The following is a 15,750-nucleotide window of genomic DNA, read 5'->3' as shown; positions in this document are numbered from 1 at the left end:
GCTGAAAGACACCAGACCCAACAATGCTAATGAGCTAAAGGCCGCTATTGAAGCATCCTGGGCATCCATAACACCTCAGCAATGCCACAGGCTGATTGCCTCCATGCCACGCCGCATTGATGCAGTAATCCGTGCAAAAGGATTCCCAACCAAGTACTGAGTGCATTAATGGACATTTTCAAATGTTTGATTTTGTTTTGCTGTTATAAATCTTTTTTTTTACTTGGTCTGAGGAACTATTCTAATTTTTTGAGATAGGATTTTTGAGTTTTCTTAAGCTGTAAGCCATAATCAGCAATATTAAAATAATAAAAGGCTTGCAATATTTCAGTTGATTTGTAATGAATCCAGAATGCATGACATTTTAGTTTTTTTAATTGCATTACAGAAAATAAAGAACTTTATCACAATATTCTAATTTTCTGAGACAGTCCTGTAGTTACTTACCACAACGTTCCCACTCCACTCCATCTCAGAAGGAAATATTGTTCTTTCTACTCCAATACATTTATTTGACTGCTTTAGTTACTTTTAAGATGAAGATTTGACACAATGGATAAAATAACAAGCTTTTAAAATACAACACATTGTTAAAGACTGGTTTCTTTTACTCGAGTGGTATTTTCCATGCATGATTTCTACTTGTAAAGGAGAATTGTTTCTGTAATGGTCCTGGATCTGAAACAAGCCAGTGTGTGGAGGATGCACTTCCCCTCTTGTCCTGCAGGGGGCGACACACAGACACCTGCTCCTCACCGACACCAACGAGCTGCAGACGAAGAAGAGATTTGGAGGTTTTGGAGGCAACAAAACAAACAGCTGCATGGACACAGTTATCTCCCTGTATATACTATCCCGAGAGAGTTTAATAAGTGTGTATGTAACCACATTAAGACGGTGAAACAGATCTGTGTGTCTACATGGACACTGTTGGGTTTAGAAGCCCAGAGGGCGCTGTGATTGCCTTTCAAATGAATCCAGTAAACTGCTAAATGATCAAGATAATTATTTATTTAAAGTGATGATGACAGCATTTCAATAATACTCTCAGCCGAGGGCACTTTCACACACCAAGTCCACAGTCTGAATCAATAAAGAGCCAGTTAGCTGTCTGTTGGTAAAAGTGAAAGTGGTACAGAAACATCATCATCAATCATCATCAATCAGGAGTTTATTTACTTCACAAGACCAAAGCGCCTTCTCTGCTGAATGCGGTTCCTCCTTACGGACATGTTATAGCCAGCGAGAAATGGAGGAATCCGTCCCTCATTCAAAGTTTAAAGGGTAATTAATAGTGTTTAATTTAGTATTAATTAATTATTAATATGATTAAAACAGCCTAATGACAACATTTTAACACGTAACGTTAGCTAACGTCTGTGCCGTTACAAACTTGTGCCAGACGCCATTAAAAATATCAATATTTAAAGTTAGTTTCGCTTAAATGCAGACAAACATACCGTTTAGAATATGACTGTTCAACTTGTTTCTAATACTTTATACACTCTTCAATTTGGCTCAAATGTCATCAATTCCTAAAGTTTTATCACTTTAATATGATATAAAACAGAGAAAAGCAGGAAATCTCCACATCTGAGACGCTGAAAACAGCATTTTCTGCCATCTTTATAAGTTTTGCAGACCCCACGCCTCGAACAGCGGGGTGGGAGTCGTTCTGTCCCAGTTAGCTTGCGGCCGGCAGGCTCCCGGCCTGAGTCGAGGGGTGGGGGTGTGTGGCAGTGGGGTGTGGTTAGGGCACCGGCTGCTGGGGAGAGACAGGAGTGTCCCAGCTGGAGGCCAGACAGCTGAACGGAATCAGGTAATCAGTCACATAATAAATGCATGGTGATGGCCTGGTTCTGATCTCTTGCAGTAGGCTGGGTTCCAGAGGAGACGGGGACCTCTTCTTCAGCCACGACGCAGTGCAGCCTGGAGAGAAGCGGTCAGCAGAGCGACGGACAGGGGAGCTGTGCCTGTGCCTGTAATAGAAAGCTTACCTGTGTGCCAATAAAGCTGTGTGTGTGACACTACACCTCCTCTCTGTCATCCTTATCCCTGACTGTGGACAAGAGTCTCCACAGGGAGTTTTTGATAGAATGCGTCGTAGAGACAGCCGGTCTCTTGTGTCCAGAGAGCAAAAACACATTTGAAAAATTGAGTCTATCACGAAGGAGAGTAACTCGCCGTTTAGAAATAATTGACAAAGATTTAGCCAGCGAGTTAAACAAAAAAGCTGATTCATTTAAATTATATTCGTTAGCACTGGACGAAAGTAACAACGTAAAAGACAAGCGCTCAGCTGCTAACTTTTATCAGAGGGATTAATGACAGTTTTAAGATAACAGAGGAATTCTTGAGCATGGAATCTCTAAAGGGGACAACGCGAGGAGACGACTTGTATGACAAGGTGTCTGGTTTCATCGAGAGGCTGAAGCTACCGTGGTGTAAACTCGTCAATGTCACCCACAGATGGATCGCTGAACTTAACCGGAAAACACGTTGGGTTGTTGAAAAGAATCCAGGATAAGGTGAAAGATGAAAACCCTGAACTGGATGTCATTTTCCTGCACTGCATAATCCACCAGGAAACCCTGTGTAAATCTGTATTGCACCTTGATCATGTTGTGAAGCCAGTCGTAAAACTCGCTAACTTTATACGAGCAAGGGGATTGTCAATTTATTAAGTTCCTTGAAGAAACTGATGCTGATCACCAGGACTTGCTGTGGAAATATTACGTCACGGACAGTTATCCGTTGTATATATGTTATTAGAGACATTCTTATTGACAATTACAGGACGTATCCGAGGCTGCTGCTTGCGCACTCCTCGGAAACCACACCGCATCCCACGCCGCTATCCCTCAAGTCAGAGCGCCTTCTTCCGGCCCAAAGCTTGACCGCCCAAAAGTTGACATTGGGGTATCTGGGGAGGAATGGAACATGTTCAAGCGTCGATGGGCAGTAAACGACGTGGTATCACTCGTCGAGTCTAAGGAAATGGCACGCAATGCCCTGCCTACTGCAGCGTCAACGTCAGGTATCTCATCCTTCAAACGCGAGAGAGCCACCCCAGCAAAACCGCCTCCTACGTTGCAGCGAAGCGAGACTGCTCTCTGCCCTGAATGCAAACAACGTTACTCAATGTACTCAGAAGGCGATAAAGGATGGAACACCCGGCCCCACCAACTTTTTATCGACTATTACAGAACACAGCGCAGCTGACAACGCAACTACAAAGCACCTACTGCTTCTGAAGTGGGCTCTATAGTATCCCAAGTTACGTCACTGACTGGGGCCACCGCCGACCAGATGAAGCATCCCCTGGCACGTTGGAAAGCTTACCGTGGGGCGACACAGCGTGGCGTCACATCACAGGGACCGTGGCCCTCTACAACCAGGCTCCCTCACCACATATTCACCAAAGGCGATTGGCGGAAAGTAAAGGCCCTCAGCCATCCGGAGGTCAAGATCACATTGTCTGTAGACTCCTCAGACTACCGTTCCTTCAGCCGCCAGTGTCCTAAAATCTTGCCATCAACTATCACAGCTCTGGCCAACTCTGGCGCGCAATCTTTCCTTTGGTCAATGGAGGGGTTCCTAGCGATGGGTTTCTCCATGAAGGACCTCATACCCGTCTCTCTAGACCTCTCGGCAGCCAACAAGTCTCCCATCAACATTGCCGGAGCAGTACTTGTGCGGCTGCATGGCAAATCGACACGTGGGAAGCCGCTCTCTTGCGCCACCATGGTATACGTCAGTAACTCTTGTCAGGAATTCTACCTATCATGAGAAGCCATGGTGGACCTCAGCATCGTGTCACCTAGCTTTCCATCCAGCTTGTGAATTACATGAAGCCCATCCCCAGATTGCCAGACCTAGCACTCACAAAAACATCCGAGCACTCAACGCAGGATGTGCCTCTGCCTGTACCGACCAAGACCATGCTCCTGCCCTCCTCGGTCAGCAGTCCCTGATGACCCTCCAACACAACCATTTGAGTGCATCCCGGAGAATATACAGAAGATGAAAGATTGGCTGCTTGACCATATCGCCTCCTCAACATTCAACACATGACCCCACCAGCCCCTCCCCTGCATGGCGGGACCCCCGGTTGAGATTCATCTTAATGACGATGCGACGCCCAAGTCTGTTCACACGCCAGCCTCCCTGCCGTTGCACTGGCAGAAGCAGGTACACAATGACCTTCTAAGGGACGAAGTTCTCGGAGTCATCGAGAAAGTGCCATACGGTGAGCCCGTGACTTGGTGCCACCGCATGGTTGTCACACGAAAGCACGACGGCACTCCTCAACGAACAGTCGATCTCTCCCCATTAAACAAACACTGCAAAAGAGAGACCTTCGCCTCAGAGTCACCTTTCCACCTTGCTATCGGATCCCCAAAGACTCATGGAAGACAGTTACCGATGCCTGGAATGGATACCACAGTGTCTCTCTTCGCAAGTCTGATCGCCACCTGACCACCTTTATCACTCCTTTCGGCAGATGGCGCTACACCAGAGCCCCGCAAGGTTTCCTTTCTTCAGGCGAGGGCTACAACCGCCGTTTCGACACTATCTTAACAGACTTCAATAGAAAGGAGAGATGCGTGGATGACACTATTCACTATGACAAGGACCAACATGAACACTGGTGGCGAATCATTCACTTCCTCGCTTGTTTAGGCCAAGCGGGCATCGTGCTGAATCCTGACAAGTTCTAATTCGGACAAAGAACTGTGGACTTCGCCGGCTTCCGGATCTCTGAGTCATCAATCGAACCGCTGCCCAAGTATCTGGACGCCATCCGCGACTTCCCCACCCCAACTTCTACCACTGACGTACGCAGCTGGTTCGGGCTGGTCAATCAGGTCTCCAACTATGCCCAGCTACGCGACACCATGGCTCCCTTTAAGCCCTTTTTGAGCTCCCTCCGCTCTCCTCCACTGAGCGACGGTACGCCCAGTTGAAGGCGAAGCCTTGGCCGTAGCGTGGGGCTTGGAGCAAACCAAGCGCTTCACCCAGGGTGCGATGATTTGCTTGTGGTTACTGATCATAAGCCGTTAGTCAATATACAAGGCGACCAAACCCTTGACGAAATCACCAACACCCGTCTGTTTTGCTTAAAGCAACGGACTCTCCTCTGGCGTTTCGAGATAAACTACCTTCCCGGTAAGACGAACCTTGCAGCAGATGCAACATCTCGTCACCCAGCTTCCTGCACCAACATACACTCGACTATGGAGGATGAGGAGCGTGCCATAGCGGTGGCCATCCGTCGAGATGCCAAAGAGTTCACTGCATTGTCCTGGGATCGCCTCGCCAATGAGACCTCCATCGATCTCAACATGCACCGTCTGATGGACTTGATAGAAGCTGGTTTCCCCGCCGACCGCCGCAGTATCACCGATGGTATTGCCGCCTTCTGCAGTCACCGCAAGTCGCTGTACGTCTCCGATCGTCTCCGCCCTCTCTCCATCATGATGTTCTCCAGACACTTCATGCCGCCCACCAGGGTACTTCCGCTATGGAGTCACGTGCCCGTTAAACCGTGTTCTGGCCTGGTATAACTGTAGACATTCACTTGACCCGCAAAACATGCAACGACATCAACAGGAATGTGCCATCCCAGGCTGCCACACCATTCATTCCCTCTGATGTGCCATCCACCCTCTTTGAGTCAGTGTTACAGCGGCCAACATTATCTGGTTGCAGGGGATCGTCTGTCAGTCTGGGTTGAGATTTTCAGAACCCTGTTCGGCACGACCCAAGCAGGCGCAGCTGGTCTTTTATCGTATGCCTACGCATCCTCTTCTCCACATTCGGCGTACCCGAGGAACTATCTAGTGATGGTGGCCCCGAGTTCACCGCCTTGGTGACTACAGACTTCCTTTCTCGCTGGGGTGTCCGCTGCTGGATATCCTCCGCATACTTTCCTCAGTCCAACGGGCCAAGACTGCCAAACACCTTCTGATGTCCAACATTGGCCCAACAGGGTCTCTCGACAATGACAACCTGTTCCGCGCAATGCTCCAACTCCAATCCGCCCGATCTGGCGCGATGCTTGGTCAACAAAAGAAGATGCTTTGCGCACCAGGTTCACCCGCACTTCGGAGTCATTAAATGAGCACGCTCGTCCACTCCCTCCACTCTCTTATGGCGACTGGGTCTTCATCCAAAATCAGATGGGGCAGTACCCAACCAAATGGGACAAATCAGGGGCAATAGTGGAAAAGAGGGACGATAACCAGTACTTGGTAAAGGTCAGCAAGTCCGGACGCCTAACTCTCCGTAATCGGCGCTTCCTCCGGCGATACACTCCTGCCTCGCCTGTCATCGGCCAGTCTCTCCTCTAAACCCAGCCCTCATCGAACGCTCCATGTTGCCCACCTCCAGGCGCGATCTACACCCCACCGTCCCAGTTGCCTGCTGCCAAATCCTCGGCGCCACTGCTACCGACGACGCCACTGACGAACGCCTCAGCTTCCACACAACCGTCAAGGCACCCGCCACCCATGACCTCGCCAACACGTGAATTGTCGCCACATCAGCTTGCGACCCTGCCTACCATGTCCACGCCTTCGCCCGGACTGACACCTGTGCTTCTGGTGCCAGTCCCAGAGGCAATCTCCCCTACCATTCCACGTGTGCGTCGCCCTAAGCGCAACTATGAATCCGAAACGGGAAAGTGGGTCTGATGACTTTTTCTTTTTACTTAAAAAGCAAGGGGGGATGTGGAAATGTTACGTCACGGACAGTTATCCGTTGTATATATGTTATTATAGACATTCTTATTGACAATTATCTGTATCTAATTTCTGGAATATCTCTCACATTTTTGAATGATTAATAAAGATTCTTCAAAAACGAGATTCTTCTTCAATTGCTTTACCACTCTCATGTCCGCTGGTTAAGTTTGGGGAAAGTATGTCAACGAGTGTGGGAGCTCAAAGAGGAGATTAGCTCATTATTGAAGTTAATCAGGAAAGCTGAAGGTTTTCTTGAGCTGAGCCGACGCAGATTGGTTTTGTGATTTTGCTTTTGCTGTGGACATATTGACACACATGAATGAGCTGAACATGAAGCTACAAGGGAAAGATCAATTTGTGCACGAAATATACACACATGTGAAAGCCTTCAAAGCCCAGTTGACTTTATTCTCAAGACAAATGTCAAACAAATCATTGGCTCATTTCCCCACACTAGCGACGTTGAAAGAGGCTCCTCGATATGTGAACAAATACAGCAAATCACTGGACGACCTGCACAGGGGAATTCTGCCGTCAGTTCTCTGATTTTGAAAAAATGTCACTGGTGTCATGACTCTGAAACAGCGCCGCAAGAGTTGCAATTGGAACTGATCGATCTTCAATGTGACTGTCTTAAAGGAGTAGTTCAACTCTCTTAAACTGGATGAGTTTCATGCTTCACTAACAGAAGCCAGGTTTCCAAACATTAGGAGGATGGCACAGAGGATGCTGGTGTTGTTTGGTTCTACCTACGTGTGTGAGCAGACGTTCAGCGTGATGAACAAATCACGCCAAACATCCCAGTTAACTGATGAACACCTCAGATCTGTCCTGAGAATTGCCACAAACTGACACCAAACTTTGATGTCAACAGCACTGTTCCCCCTGAAATTAAATGTAAGCTTTATTTTATTTTTAGGTAATGGCTTTTACTTGTAATGTATAATAGTTCACACAAACACTCTCCATCTATTTACTACTAGCCCGGCCCGTCTGTCAAATTTTAAAACTCATTGTGGCCCTGCTCACCACTGTGATAGATGAGTCTAGTCCATCCTCCAACACAGTAGGTGGCGGTCATTCATCTTAACGCTGGTTGCCACCCGCCGTAAAACCAACGAAGAAGAAGCCATGCAGCGGAAGTAAACAGTACAGGCACTATTAGCGTTAGCTCAGCTCTGTGGATGAATGAAACTAGCAGGGAGACGCTGTTGTAGTCGTTGCGTGGATGAATATTTGACTTCTAGTTCAGCAACAATGTCTTCAGTTGAGTGTTTGAGAGAGTTTGTCAACGAGCGACTAAATGCTGCTGCTGAAGAAATATTCGGAGTTTTCCAAGAAGCTGTCGTCGAGTACGAGGCAGAGATCCATCGTCTGCGCAGACTGCTGGATGTCGTTTGGAAACCGGAAATAAAGTTACACAGGACAGGTGAGTAACACGTAATAACACAAAACGGAGGAATTGTATGTATATTTAGCCCCATGTGTTTTAATAGATTACGTTACTGGTACTAATGTTCTCGCATGTCTGCTGTAGTATCCTATTCCTTTTGTTCTCTGTCCCTCCAGAGCTCCCACAGCAACATGTCTGTAAGGAGGAGGAGGTCCTCTCTGACCAGCAGCTCTGTATTCAGGAGAGGAACTCCAGTCTGGACCAAGAGGACCCAGAGCCTCCACAGATTAAAGAGGAGCAGGAGGAACTCTGCACCAGTCAGGAGGGAGAGCAGCTTGTACTGAAGCAGGAGACTGATACCTTTATGTTGACTCCTCCTGATGAGGAAAGTGACCACCAGCTCCTCTCTCACAACTCTCATGTAGCTGAGAGCCAAGATCAGAACGGAGGCAAGCATGGAGACTCAGGCTCAACTAATGCAGAGCCAAGTCAACAGACTCTACATCATGAAAGCACAAGTCACAGTAACAATGTAGACAACCCTCACCTGTCAGAGATGCACTGTGATACTCACACAGGTAAACAGCCTTTAAAATGTGACACGTGTGGAAAAGACTTTCAGTATAAATCATCACTAGAGAGACATCTGAGAACCCACACAGGTGAGAAGCCTTTTGCATGCAACACGTGTGGGAGAGCTTTCTCAAATAATGGTAGCTTGGTAATCCACATGAGAATCCACACAGGTGAGAAGCCATTTTCCTGTAACACGTGTGGGAAAAGATTCACTCAGAAAACAGCATTGATGTATCATATAAGAATCCACACAGGTGAGAAGCCATTTTCCTGTAACACGTGTCTGAAAAGATTCACTCGGAAAACAGCATTGATCTCTCATATAAGAAGCCATATTCTTGGAAGACTTGCAAAAAATCATTCCAGCGTAATGATACCTTGAAAGTCCACATGAGAACGCACAGGGGGGAAAGCTGCATCAGTGCAGCACAGAGGGTCCAGATGCAGCCGTGATGGAGGACATGGCTGGTGGGATGCTGGGCTTCAGAAGCTCGTGTGTAATGCATACTGGTACATGCAGGCGGTCCCTGCACGGCTCCGCCAGCAGGAGAACTCAGCTTTAGGATTCAGGGGGATCTATTGGCAGAAATGGAATATAGTATTCATAACTATGTTTTCTTTTGTGTACAATCACCTGAAACTAAGAATCGTTGTGTTTTCATTAGATTAGAATGAGCCCTTCATATCTACATGAGGAGCGTGTCCTCTTCCACTGAGACCCCCATGTTGCCTCTGTAGCCGATGTATGAATGATAACATGTTTTATATTTCACAAACATCCATTTGTTCATATTTTGTTATAATAATACTGCTTTTTGTGTATTTATTTCGAGGAGTCTTATTTTGTTAAACATGCTTTTATTTTGATACTCCTGAAACCGGCACTTTCTGCGGATTCGTGCCACTTTCGGGAGACTGTTGGAGGTTCCGCTGAAGAGAGGGGGGCATGTCCAAACACCCTGACAGTGACGTTACTGTATGATGGTGACTCCACACCCTCCAAGAGTCTCAGGCTCTGCTCTCTCCCTGCTCGAAATCACTTGAAACTCAACCTTGACAAGACAACATAGTAATTTCAACACAACATAATTTCTGTCAAATGTTGTATTTGTATTATGTTGTTTATCCTGTACACACGACATCTATTGCACGTCTGTCCATCCTGGGAGAGGGATCCCTCCTCAGTTGCTCTCCCTGAGGTTTCTTTCATTTTTCCTCCTTTAATTTTGGGGTTTCTTTTAGGAAGTTTTTCCTTGTGCGATGCGAGGGTCTAAGGACAGAGGGTCTAAGGACAGAGGGTCTAAGGACAGAGGGTCTAAGGACAGAGGGTGTCGTAACCTGTACAGTCTGTAAAGCACACTGAGACAAATGTATAATTTGTGATATTGGGCTATACAAATAAATTTGAATTTGAAGACCAAGCTCCTTTTCCTTCCGGGTAAGGGCTCTCCCATCCAAGACCTTTCTATTAACATCGGCACCCGACTGTGACTGCAAGGAATCTGGGTGTGACGCTGGACAACCAACTGTCCTTCGCTCCCAACATCGCTGCAACAACCCGCTCCTGCAGACACACTCTGTACAACATCAGGAGGATACGTCCTCTACTGACTCAGAAGGCGACGCAGGTTCTTGTTCAGGATCTTGTCATCTCCCGCCTTAACTACTGCAGCTCCCTCCTCGCTGGACTGCCTACATGTGCCATTCGACCTCTACAGCTCATCCAGAATGCAGCAGCCCGACTGGTCTTCAATCTACCCAAGTTCTCCTACAATGCACCGCTTCTCCGCTCCCTTCACTGGCTACCAGTGGCGGCCCGAATCTGCTTCAAGACTCTGGTGCTGGTCCACCGTGCTGTGAATGGATCAGCCCCTTCCTACATCCAGGCCACGGTCGAACCATACACCCCAGAGCATTCACTTCGCTCTGCATCGACCCATCGGCTCGCCACTCCCTCACTGCGAGTGGGACCCAGATTTCCCTCAAACAAAACCCGCCTGTTTACTATCCTGGCTCCAAAATGGTGGAACGACCTACCCATTGATGTCAGAACAGCAGACAGTCTTCACACCTTCTGCAGACTGAACACTCACCTGTTTCGACTGCACCTCGGCGAATGAAGAAAACTAAATAACTGTTCTTTGTATGTTGCACTTATATTGGTTTGGCTTATTTATAGCTAATAGTTGAATTTGTATTCTGTTGTTTCTGTATGTTGCACTTCAAACTGGCTATTTGAAGACAGTGTTCACTTATACTATTACACCTATTTGAAGCTATTGTACTTACAAAATTCTTGCTGTTCGGAGTTGTATCTCCATGATTGTTTGTACTTTTTGTACGTCGCTTTGAACAAAAGCGTCAGTTAAATGAACTGTAATGTAATGCTACAGCTGTTAACTCCACCACCTGTCTGTCAGCAATAAATAAATGGATGAGCAATAATTTCTTAAAATTAAATGAGAACAAAACTGAAATCCTACTAGTAGGTCCTGTAGCAAAAAGAGAGATGATGCTGAATAACATGGGGAAACTTACTCCTTGGATTAAACCTGAAGTCACAAGTCTTGGTGTTGTCATAGACTCAGATCTAAGCTTTAAATCCCACATAAACAAGGTGACAAAAACATCATTCTTCCACCTTAGAAATATAGCTCAAATCAGACAATTTATAAATCAAAAGGATGCTGAAAAACTAATCCATGCTTTCATCTCAAACCGACTCGATTACTGTAATGCACTCTTTACCGGCCTTCCAAAAAAAACAACGGAGAGACTTCAGCTCATCCAAAACGCTGCAGCGAGGCTGCTGACTAGAACCAAGAGGAGAGACCACATCAGTCCAGTGTTAGCCGCTCTACACTGGCTTCCACTAACTGTTAGAATTGATTTTAAGGTCCTCCTTCTTGTATACAAAGCCCTAAAGGGAACCGCACCAAGTTACACTGCCAACTCTCTAATCAACTATGTGCCCCCAAGAACATTACGATCATCCACTACTGGTTTATTAAATGTTCCCAGAAACATCCAAAAGAAAATTGGGGATGCAGCCTTTAGCAATTATGCACCAAAGCTATGGAACACTTTACCTGCAGACATTAGGGAGGTAAGCTCGCTCAATATCTTCACAAGTAAACTGAAGACATATCTCTTTACTTTAGCCTTTTAATAGTGATATTTTATATCTCTTTACTTTAGCCTTTTAATGGTGATATTTTATATCTCTTTACTTTAGCCTTTTAATAGTGATATTTTATATCTCTTTACTTTAGCCTTTTAATGGTGATATTTTATATCTCTTTACTTTAGCCTTTTAATAGTGATATTTTATATCTCTTTACTTTAGCCTTTTAATGGTGATATTTCATATCTCTTTACTTTAGTCTTTTAATAGTGATATTTTATATCTCTTTACTTTAGCCTTTTAATAGTGATATTTTATATCTCTACTTTAGCCTTTTAATAGTGATATTTTATATCTCTACTTTAGCCTTTTAATAGTGATATTTTATATCTCTTTACTTTAGCCTTTTAATAGTGATATGTTATATCTCTTTACTTTAGCCTTTTAATGGTGATATTTTATATCTCTTTACTTTAGCCTTTTAATGGTGACATTTTATATCTCTTTACTTTAGCCTTTTAATGGTGACATTTTATATCTCTTTACTTTAGCCTTTTAATAGTGATATTTTATATCTCTTTACTTTAGCCTTTTAATGGTGACATTTTATATCTCTTTACTTTAGCCTTTTAATGGTGACATTTTATATCTCTTTACTTTAGCCTTTTAATGGTGACATTTTATATCTCTTTACTTTAGCCTTTTAATGGTGACATTTTATATCTCTTTACTTTAGCCTTTTAATAGTGATATTTTATATCTTTTTATTTTAGCCTTTTAATGGTGCCACTTTAAACTAATTTAAATGATTTCATAAGTTTTTGCTACACCTGGTTTAACACTGAATGTGTAAAGGTAACTGAGATGAATCTCAGAGTGTGTATTTTTGAAAAACCTGAGATCAAATAGACGGTGTTACCACGGGAACAAGAGGAAGTTTCTCTGATAAATGTGTATTGGAGAAAAACTGGCTTTAACCGAAGGTTGACACTGTAAATGTAAATAATGTGTAGCAAAGGGAGTAAACCAGTTGAAGGGCAACAGGGGCCCATTGTTGATCTCATAATTTCAAAATATGGCTCTGATAGTTTAAAACATTTACAAGAATGGTGTAATGAATGTGATTTCCCGGCAGTAGGGCCGTTAAGTACGGCACAGATAGGGAAACTAGGTATGATTTCCAATGTTATTTTATACTATTTGAATTCTGCTATTTTTGTAATGGTACTTCAGACTCATTTACATCAACACTGCGATTATTGTACTGTAAATGCTCTTATTCTGTCTAAACTTGTACTAATTGTTATGTTTTTGCTGTGATGCACTTTGGTCTTAATTCTTGTATGAAAGGTGCTATACAAATAAAGATTATTATTATATTATTATTATATTATTATTATTATTATTATTATTATTATTATTATTATTATTATTATTATTATTGTTCTCTGTGTCACACAGGTGGATGGACGTCTTTACAGTCAGGAAGAAATAGTCATCACATGTTATTCATTTTAAAACTTCCTCACATCTCATATTTAAATCCAGTAAGTGCTTCAGCTCAGATATCCCTCATGTTCACACTAACGCTGAGAAATACACTGAACACTTCTCTCAAACTAGAGTCTCATGTTCCCCTGGGACATTTTAAATCTTTATTATCAGTTTGTTGTTTATCATGTTTGTAACTTTAATTCCTTTGTTAACTTTATTGTGTTGTTTCTGTCGGACTGTTTCCTGTCTTGGAAAAGAAATCTACATTTAAATGAGACTGAGATAGAATAAAGATTAAATATTAATAACACAAATACTGTGTTGAGACGCTACATTTGACTAAATTCTCTGCTACAGTTCTGCAATGAAATTGTTTTTAAATGTATAAAATATTTGTTTCCAGTTATAAACCTGAAGCTGAAATAAGTTGTGAAGGTGGATCTTGTCTCTACACGTCCTCCTTACATCGTACAGAGGGCAAAGTTATCGTACAAACCCTAACCCTAACCCAGCTGAGAGAAAAACAACAGAGAAGTGAAACCAGAAACAGCAGAAAGCAGCTGCTGGGACCAGTAGGAACCAGTAACCAGGACGTATCTGACTTCACACCTTCTCTCTGTGAGCTCACATGTTCTGTATGTTTCAGGTGACTGACCCGTCTGCTCAGCGTGCTGCTGCCGCGCTCCTTCAGCTGCAGGTCGGTGGGTAAGTTGGTCCAGATGATGTAGGGCGTGTTGAAGCACTGCCTCAGCTTGGGACAACCCTTAAAGATGAAGTCGATGATGAAGAACTTAATGCCTGCGTACACACCTGAGGGGGAAGACACTAATCAGAGACTCTGCAGTGAAATAAAGTCAATTATTCAGTTTTATGTAAAGAAATCAAATCCCACAATTAAATGAACACGATCAACTGCGATATTGTATTGTACATTGTACATTATACAGTATATCTCAAAAGTGAGTACACCCTTTAGATTTTTGCAAATATTCTGTTATATCCTTTCAGGGGATAACATTATCCTACTGAAACTTTGATATAACTTAAAGTAGTCAGTGTGCTGCTTGAATAACAGTATAGATTTATTGTCCTTTGAAAATTACTCAGTACACAGCTGTTAATGTCTAAACGGCTGGCAACAAAAGTGAGTACACCCCATAGTGAACATGTCCTAATTGTGCCCAATGATGTTGTTTTCCCGCCCTGGTGTCATGTGACTCGTTAGTGTTACAAGGATTCAGGTGTAAATGATAAGCAGGGCTGTTAAATTTGGTGTTTTGGGCACAATTCTCTCTGAATGCTGGACAACATGGCACCTCATGGCAAGGAACTCTCTGAGCGGCTGAAAAAAAGGATTATTGCGCTTCACAAAGATGGCCTTGGCTATAAGAAGATTGCCAACACCATGAAAATGAGTTGCAGCACAGTGGCTAAGATCATACAGCGGTTTTCCAGGACAGGTTCCACTCGGAACAGGCCTTGCCAGGGTCGACCAAAGAAGTTGAGTCCACGTGCTCAGCGTCATATCCAGAGGTTGGTTTCCAAAAATAGACGTGCGAGTGCTTCCAGCATTGCTGCAGAGGTTGCAGAAGTGGGATGTCAGCCTGTCAGTGCCCAGACCATACGCCGCACACTGCATCAAATCGGTTTGTATGGCCGTCGCCCCAGACAGAAGCCCCTTCTGAAACCGATGCATAAGAAAGCCCGCAAACAGTTTGCTGAAGACAATGAATCCAAGAACATGAGTTACTGGAACCATGTCCTGTGGTCTGATGAGACCAAAATAAACCTGTTTGGGTCAGATGGTGTCCGGCGTGTGTGGCGGCACCCTGGTGAGGAGTACCAAGACAAATGTGTTTTGCCTACAGTCAAGCATGGTGGTGGCAGCATCATGGTCTGGGGCTGCATGAGTGCTGCCGACACTGGGGAGCTGCATTTCATTGAGGGACACATGAATTCCAATATATACTGTGACATCCTGCAGCAGAGCATGATCCCCTCTCTTCGGAAACTGGGCCGTAGGGCAGTTTTCCAACATGATAATGACCCTAAACACACCTCCAAGATGACAACGGCCTTGCTGAAGAAGCTGAAGGTTAAGGTGATGGACTGGCCAAGTATGTCTCCAGACCTAAACCCAATTGAGCACATGTGGGGCATCCTCAAGAGGAAGGTGGAGGAGTGCAAGGTGTCCAACATCCGTGCGCTCCGTGATGTCGTCGTGGAGGAGTGGAAGAAGATTCCAGAAGCAACCTGTGCAGCTCTGGTGAATTCCATGCCCAGGAGGGTTAAAGCAGTGCTAGATAACAATGGTGGTCACACAAAATATTGACACTTTGGGCACAATTTAGACATGTTCACTATGGGGTGTACTCACTTTTGTTGCCAGCTGTTTAGACATTAACAGCTGTGTACTG

This window comes from Cottoperca gobio, chromosome 6, assembly GCF_900634415.1.
Source record: "Cottoperca gobio chromosome 6, fCotGob3.1, whole genome shotgun sequence".
In the NCBI taxonomy this organism is placed as follows: Eukaryota; Metazoa; Chordata; class Actinopteri; order Perciformes; family Bovichtidae; genus Cottoperca; species Cottoperca gobio.
The sequence above is the reverse complement of the archived record's forward strand: the minus strand, read 5'-3'. Positions refer to the sequence as shown.